This window comes from Capsicum annuum, chromosome 9 (genome assembly GCF_002878395.1).
Source record: "Capsicum annuum cultivar UCD-10X-F1 chromosome 9, UCD10Xv1.1, whole genome shotgun sequence".
Taxonomy (NCBI): domain Eukaryota; kingdom Viridiplantae; phylum Streptophyta; class Magnoliopsida; order Solanales; family Solanaceae; genus Capsicum; species Capsicum annuum.
Window position 1 is genome coordinate 173,961,083 of NC_061119.1, and position 8,139 is coordinate 173,969,221.

An 8,139-nucleotide genomic window follows, 5' to 3' on the forward strand; every position below is an offset into this window, starting at 1 on the left:
AGGCTAGCAAGATTGAGGCTATGAAACTGGGTAGAAATTTTTGAAGGATCCTCAAAAATTTCATCAAGGATTGCATCTCAAGAAAATGATATAAAGACAATGGATTCAGGACTTGGCAGAGACACGAATCAATCTTTTCCCTTTGTTAAGACTAACAATTTTTCTTTGCGTACAAGAATAGTGTAACGAGTACAATTTTTGAGTACGCTATACAATATCAGAGGATATATAAGGTTAAGTATTTACGTTCTGTATTCTGAGCGGGTTAAGCACTAACCTCTCGAGAGAAATTGCTTGAGGCTAAGCATTGTCCTTGAAAAGTTAATTGTGTTAAGCACTACCCTCTCTCAACAAATTTATCCAAACTAAGCATTGTTTTGGAAATTTGATGGAGTTAAGCACGACTCTATCAGTAAATCTCTAAGGATAAACATTGTTCTTAGTGGGTTAAGCACTACCCTCTTTCGAAAAATTGATTGAGAATAAGCATTGTCCTTGAAAGTTAGTGGGGTTAAGCACTACTCTCTCTCAAGAAATCATCCAAACTAAGTATTGTTTCGAAAATTTGTTGAAGTTAAGCACGACTCTATTAAGAAATCTCTAAGGCTAAGCATTGTCCATGGAAATTTAAGTGGATTAAGCACTACGTTCTTTCGAGAAACTGACTGAGGATAAGCATTATCCTTGGAAAGTTAAGTGGCTTAAGCACTGCCCTCTTTCGAGAAACTGACTAAGGCTAAGCATTTTCATTGAAAGTTAGTTGGGTTAAGCACTACCCTCTCTCGAGAAACCATCCGAACTAAGCATTGTTTTGGAAATTTGATGGAGTTAACCACGACTCTATCAAGAACTCTCTCAGGCTAAGAATTGTCCTTGGAAAGTTAAGTGGGTTAAGCACTACACTCTTTTGAGAAACTGACTAAGGTTAAGCATTGTCCTTGAAAGTTAGTTGGGTTAAACGCTACCCTCTCTCGAGAAATCATCCGAACTAAGCATTGTTTTGAAAATTCGATGGAGTTAAGCATGACTCTATCAAGAACTCTCTAAGGCTAAGCATTGTCCTTGGAAAGTTAAGTGGGTTAAGCACTACCCTTTTTCGAGAAACTGACTAAGGCTAACCATTGTCCTTGAAAGTTAGTTGGGTTAAGCACTAACTAAGCATTATTTCAGAAATTCAATGGAGTTAAGCATGACTCTATCAAGAACTTTCTGAGGCTAAGCATTGTCCTCAAAAAGTTAAGTAGGTTAAGCACTGCCCTCTTTCGAGAAACAGATTAAGGCTAAGCATTGCCCTTGAAAGTTAGTTGGGTTAAGCACTACCCTATCTCGAGAAATCATCCAAACTAAGCATTGTTTCAAAATTCGATGGAGTTAAGCATGACTCTATCAAGAAATTACTCGAGGCTAAGCTTTGTCTTTTGGAAATCAATCGGGTTACTCGAAGACGAATATTGTTTTCTGATACTGAACATGATAAGCACAACTGCCTCGGCGTTATTAAATGCTACTACTTTACTGGACATGGTGTGGATTAAGCACAACCTCTTCAAATCTATATGAACAAAGCATTACTCACTTATGACAGATACACTTTTTTATCTCTCTTATCATTGTTGTTATGGTTGTTTCCACTACATTGCTCAATCTTCTATACACACATATATATCCGTGATAACTATTTTATCTAGTTAAGATAAAATGGTAGGACTAACAGGTATAGATTACTCCATCATGTGCAGCCAAACAGTTGATTCTATGATTCCACAGTGCACTAAGAAGCCAAAAAAGCTGATCCCACGATGAGAAGCCAAATAGTTGATCCTATAAGTGCATCGAGAAGCTAAACCGCTAATCCCACAATACAAAGATATGCTTTCTTATTTACACATTCACTTTATGTTTATCAATTGCTTATTTCTTATATACCTAACCTTTGTTATTTAGTATGTTGTAAAGTACGCAGGCAATAGAGATGGAATAACAAACAGAAACAATTTTCATTCCTGCTTTCAAAATATCACCCTACTTAACTATCAGCCGCATATACCCAACTCGAATCTCACCTACCTTTCATTTTCACGCCTCCCTTCCTATCATTATTTCCAAATCATGCTCATCTCACCGACCCACAATATCTTTGTTGAATATCCGTCCATTATCATTTACACTTTTTAGGAATATTGTTCATTCCTAAATCTAGAACTACACACAGCCTGATTCTCATAAAACCAGAGATATACAGGCGATTTGAAACCAAAGTCTCGGCCATACTATTTTTAAAACCTCCTCTTATTGCTTTAATTCCAACAAACTTCCCCCGATTGGACAAAATTAGCAACTACGTCAACTTTCGTTGCTTGACAACTTTTTAATCATTTTCAAGCAATAAAGGGGCAGCTGTTGGCACTCAATTTTGACCTCCTGATGCCTCTCTTAGGCTGCTATTTTATTAAAATTATTAATTTTCAACACCAATATTTCACGTATTATTTTAATGTCAAAAAAATAATTACGTGTCACATTCACTATTTAAAAAATACATGCAAATTATTATTTTTTGTTATAAATTTTTTATAATTTATTAATTATAATATAATAGCTTACATAACTTCATCATCTTTTCTGGAAATATGCACTCACAATTTACAAATACATTGTCTAGTTTAAATTATTATATTTATTATTATTATTATTATTATTATTATTATTATTATTTATTATTATTATTATTATTATTACTACTACTATTATTTAAATCTAAGCCTAAATTAAGTCAGTTTATCTGATTTATTTATTTTCTGACCGAATTTTTACTACAATATAATAGTTTTAGCCTAGTTTCACTCAATTTATTACAATTATAGCCAATTTTTGACTCAATTTAAACTTTATTTAATTTCTGATCAAATTCTCAAGCTTTAGATTTCAACCATCGATCAAAACTGATCCGACAGTTGAGATCAAGATACACTCTCTTTCTTTTTCTAAAAAAAATACCTTTAACCCTAACCATTTCCAAAAATCGGTCTCTCATTCCCCCTCTCTATATATACTCTCCCCTCTCTCTAAAATAAAACCACAGCCACCGCTCTTCTCCGGTGGACAGCTGCTGCTGCCGCTCTACCGCCTCCTTTCTTCTCCCCTTTTTTTCTCTTCGACCACCGCTCAGTCAGAAAACCCCATTGCTATCTCTCTTTTATCTCCACAGCTTGCCCCCTCCGTCCGCTCTCCGACTGGAAAAATGACAACATTAACTCCAGCAACCCCTATGTTGTGTCCCCTCATCCATCGAAGAAGCCAACAGTGGCTTCCGCTCCGATCTCTCTCTCCCATTTTCGGCGAGCCTCCAGCCAACGTTCGCCGCTCTGACGAAGCTCCAAGCGTTGACTCGCACCCAAATCCAGTGAACCAGTTAGCCACCGCGGTAAGCAGTCATGCAGCCCTTCGCACGCCGCCAATGCCCATTTTTGAAAAGTAGTAGGTTCTCAAGAACCTATCCACAGGTGTGTTTATTTGTTGAATTTTGTATGTCTAATGTATCCTACTCTCTTCTTTTCTTTTCTTTGATAGAGCTTAAGATTTAAAATTAACAGAGTCTGATTGATATTTTTGGTTCGATTCTTTGTAAATCTTATCAACTTGTTTAGACTGTCATATATGAAAACCCCCAAATTTCCATGAGTTTTAATCTTACCCTAATTTTTGGGCTGACTTAATAGCATGAGTACTGAAACCTATCTTATCCTGGCATCGATAAGGTTGACACTTTACTATGAAGGTCAAATTTAGAATTTGCTTGCCTAAAAAGTTTTTGCTATTTTTTATACTGGTCTAGTTCTTTATTTATGAGTCGGAATTTGGTTAGTTCTTATTTTTTAATATGGTCAAATTATGTGATAACTTTACCTACTCGTTTCTTGCCTTGCTTAAATCCAATTTACAATAGCCTAGTATGATTAAATATGGTGATTTGAGATACATACCTTTTTATAAATTTGGTACTGCTTTTTTGGTAGATGTTCATAGTTCTGAATAATTATTTTCCTTCTGTGGTGAAATTAGAATTTTAAAATCCTCCAAATCTGTTATTTTTGGTAAAAACTCACCTGATTTCTCAATAAATTGATTGACCTTACTTAATTGAGAATTACAGTTGGTTGATTTATGTACTTTAATTAATTAAGAGTTATTATGATGCCCCAAAGTTTCGGGACCTGTCACCCGCCAGGATTGTGCGTGCCAACTAGGCCACAACATTGTCAGCTATATAGGCGGCATGTGCTGAGGGAATATGCTGAAGTCGAAGATGAGGCAAAGGGGCATAACATGAGGCAACAATCATCTATATATGTTGCATGACATTTCCTAAGAGTGCTAAGGTGATTTGGAGAGGGCTTGGTGTGAGCCCAAGGGGGCGGAGGTATGGTGAGGATCGTGTGCGGTGTTCAATGTCATCATTGTTCCATTTTGAGCTACAAATGGAATCTAAGGATTTCAGTTTAAAGTGTTGATATTAAGGGTACCTTATATATGCTTACCAAATTTGGGGTCATTTGGAGTCCGTTTGGATAGGGGCTTGACTTGGCCAAAGTCCAGTGGCATTGTCATAATTTGCTGATTGGTTCGAAGGCCATAACTCATTCCATATGTATGGTAATGGAGTGAATCTTCATGGAGGTATTAAGGAAGTCAAGATAAAGGAGTAGGAACAAACGGCACCCAATTTAGAGGTAGGATGAATAGTCTAAGCCCCAGTATGATTCTCGGCCAGAATGATGTCTAGTGTCAGACATTGGGATTATTTATTTTAAGCATATATAAGGGGGGTATACATGGTGATAGCCTACAAGCCTCCCCCGGGTATGTCGACAGATGGCCACCCCAAGTGTGCTACCTTGAGGGACAACCTCAAGGACCTGCCTTGGTATGTCAAAGGAATGCGCAAGATACTCATAGGGCTCGGGAACCCTATGGGCAACGCAGGGTCGGGTGGACTAGCATTGGGCACCCCGACAAGGCTAGTGGTTGGCTATATGAACCGATAAGCCCCGCGGGCTGTCTAAATGATGGAAGGATGCCTCCAAGCCGATAGAGCAATTGAGATACTCTCCCCAAGAGACTCGTGAGCTAACTTGTGAGCCTTATCAAGGTTTAACCAAGCGAGCAAGGGTCCGTTGGCCTAGACGCGCAGTTGTGGGGCGACATTGTGCTATGGAAGTTGGATGCAAGTTACGTGGGTTATGTTTGGCTATGCCATAAGACATAAGAGGGCATAACTAAGGAAGACGCTTGAGACAAAGGTTATGGATTGAAGGTTGCCCTACTCAAGCAAAGCAAAGGCTAAGTGCACATGCACAAGGCGATGTCAAGATTGAGGATAGGACTGTACATGCTATAGCGATGCCCAGGTCCAAGCGAGGGACGAGTATGTCCGTAGCCATCCCCGGGAGCGCATTGTGATGAGATCCAAAGATTAAAGGTGCGCTATAAGAGTTGCTTATATGTTGGCCATGTCAGCCAACATGTTGATAGAGCGGCACCAAAGGGAGCAAACCTCTAAGGCAAGCTTCCCACAGGTACATGATCATGCTAAAGACCTGGGAAATGAGAAAGGCTGGCCCCATAGTTGGGGGGAACCATGGGCGTCGCACGGGCAAAATTATGTGCCGCTGACACAGTGAAAAATAAGCCTATGACAAGTGGTATCAGAGCAAGACCATTTGCTATGTAAGTGGTATTAGAGCATAGAATTGAGAGCAGATTGTGACTGTCATTGCAGCGATCATGTCAAAGTATAGATTAATATTCTTTGTGCTTATGAAGATTGTTTGAGACGATGCTACCTTGTGAAGGAAATTGGTTGTATGTTGAGACGCTTGAGTTATCTATGTCAGCCAAGGCCCATTATTTCAGAATCATGCTATGTCACAGCCGTTGATTTTGCCTTCGTCTGTGTAAGTTGATTCATCTTCAAAGCATCCGAGAGTGATTAAGAAACCTTCAAGGGATGAGTTCAAATCATTGGATACCGTATGTAGATGGATTCTATGAAGGCATGTTAGGCCAACCGGTGTGGTCATCGTGCGATGCTGTTTGAGTGGAATCACAAAGTTGGACAATCGGATAGCTGATGCTCAAATGTCCTTGATTGTGGGGATCCATCAATTCATCAGAAACTTTGTTAGCAGTATGTTGGCAACTATGGTCAGAAGAGAACATGAACTTGACAAGGACGTCAAGCAAGGTTGGTGAAGTACATCAGAAGCTTGTCAGTCAAATAGTTTATTCATGGAAAGCGACGAGCCAGGGTTATCAGCCATAAAAGAGTCTAAGCTGAGTTAAAGAAGGGGATATGTCAATAAGTCGAGTGGTCAAGAGGATGAGCCATGTCTGCTAGGTCATGCAGCCACGTTCTAAGAGAGTTGAAGCCGTAGACTATAAAAATTAGGCTTGATCATGCTTAGATCTTTCCATGGATGTATTTAAGGCATCAAGTTGAGTGTCCGCCAAGAAGGTTGGACTTGAGCTTTGCCGGAAATCATGTGAAGGGGTCCATCTAAGGAAGTCGGACTCAAGGTCGGAACAAAACCTAGCCACCTAATGGGTTACGAAGAGTAGAAGGAGAGTCCCTAAACCTAGCCACCTAATGGGCTGCGAAGAGTGGCAGGAGAGTCCCTAAACCTAGCCATCCAATGGGTTGCAAGGAGTAGCAGGAGAGTCCCTACAGAAGAGAGCCATGCAGGATGAGTGGGCAGTTAAACCTACGGCATGGGCAAGCAGAGCTTGCAGTTGGAGAGAGTGCTATGCAAGGAAAGAACCAATCTAGCACCAAGCGGACCATTAGGCCGCGATAACGTAAAGAAGGACCTGAGTACAGGCTTCTTTGCGGGAAGATGGGCGTTAAAGTCAGGTGGAGGTAAAGCCATCAGGTGTGTGAGCGGCGCGCATAAACCAAACCATTTCATGGAGAGGTATTGTGCCAAAGTACTATGGGTAAGGAAAGTTATCAAAGTGGTATTAGCTAAAACACTGAAAATGAATTGGGTTCCAAGTCCGATGATGGGTTCTTTCCAAGAGTAGAAGAGCGGGTCGGAGGCCGCAGATGGGTGAACTAAGGGAGTTCTCACCATAGGCTATAGGTACGAGGGTACCTAGAATGTCGAAGGACTGCGAAGGTAAAGAATGAGTTTTGAAAAAGTGTCTAATTCACAGAGTAGTGCGCAGATACCGACACTTTGAGATAATAAGTACTTGCCAAAGGTACGTCCCAAGAGAGTGCAAAATGCCTATGGGCGCAGAGCACACGAGATGCCAGAAGGTGCCATGGTGAAGCATGGGTTTCCAAAGGCTGTTGTGAATGATGATTGGGACAAAGTTTGTAATTTAGGCTACCACCAATGACGTTGCTTGAGAAAAAAAGATAAGGACAATGGGGGCATGGTTGGCAAAGATCCCACATCGAGGAATGCCTACCTAGCTATGTTGTGTTGAAAAGGTAAAAGTCCAAGAGGGAAGATAGTTGTCTACCAGAGGCAAGTGATCAAAGGGATAGACATTCCAGGTATGGATGGCTAGTAGGATCGCCAGTGTAGAAACAGATTCCCAGACAGGATGAAGGTCATGAAGAGCATAATGCGGATATGACTTAAGGTCACCGCAAAGTTAGTCACCAGAGGGTGCAGGTGTGGAGACACCGTCTGAGCAGAAGTGCGGAGTACACACTTGGATAAAACTTTGGGGAGAAAGCAAGGGTCCTGACTCCATTTTTAAGAAGGAGCTTACAAGAGTTCCCACACACAAGGATTTGGGGTCCGCGATATAAATCCCCAAGGTGTAGACTTTGGGTTGTAGTCAATGTTGTATGTCATTGAGGACAATGACTAATTCAGGTGTGTGAGGGTGTGACTCCCTAAAGTTTTGGGACCCGTCACCTGCCAGGATTGTGCGTGCCAACTAGGCCACAACATTGTCAGCTATGCAGGTGACATGTGCTGAAGGAATATGCTGAAGTCGAAGATGAGGAAAAGGGGCATAACATGAGGCAACAAACATCTATATATGTTGCATGAAATGTCCTAAAAGTGCCAAGGTGATTTGTAAAGGGCTTGGTGTGAGCCTAAGGGGGCGGAGGCATGGTGA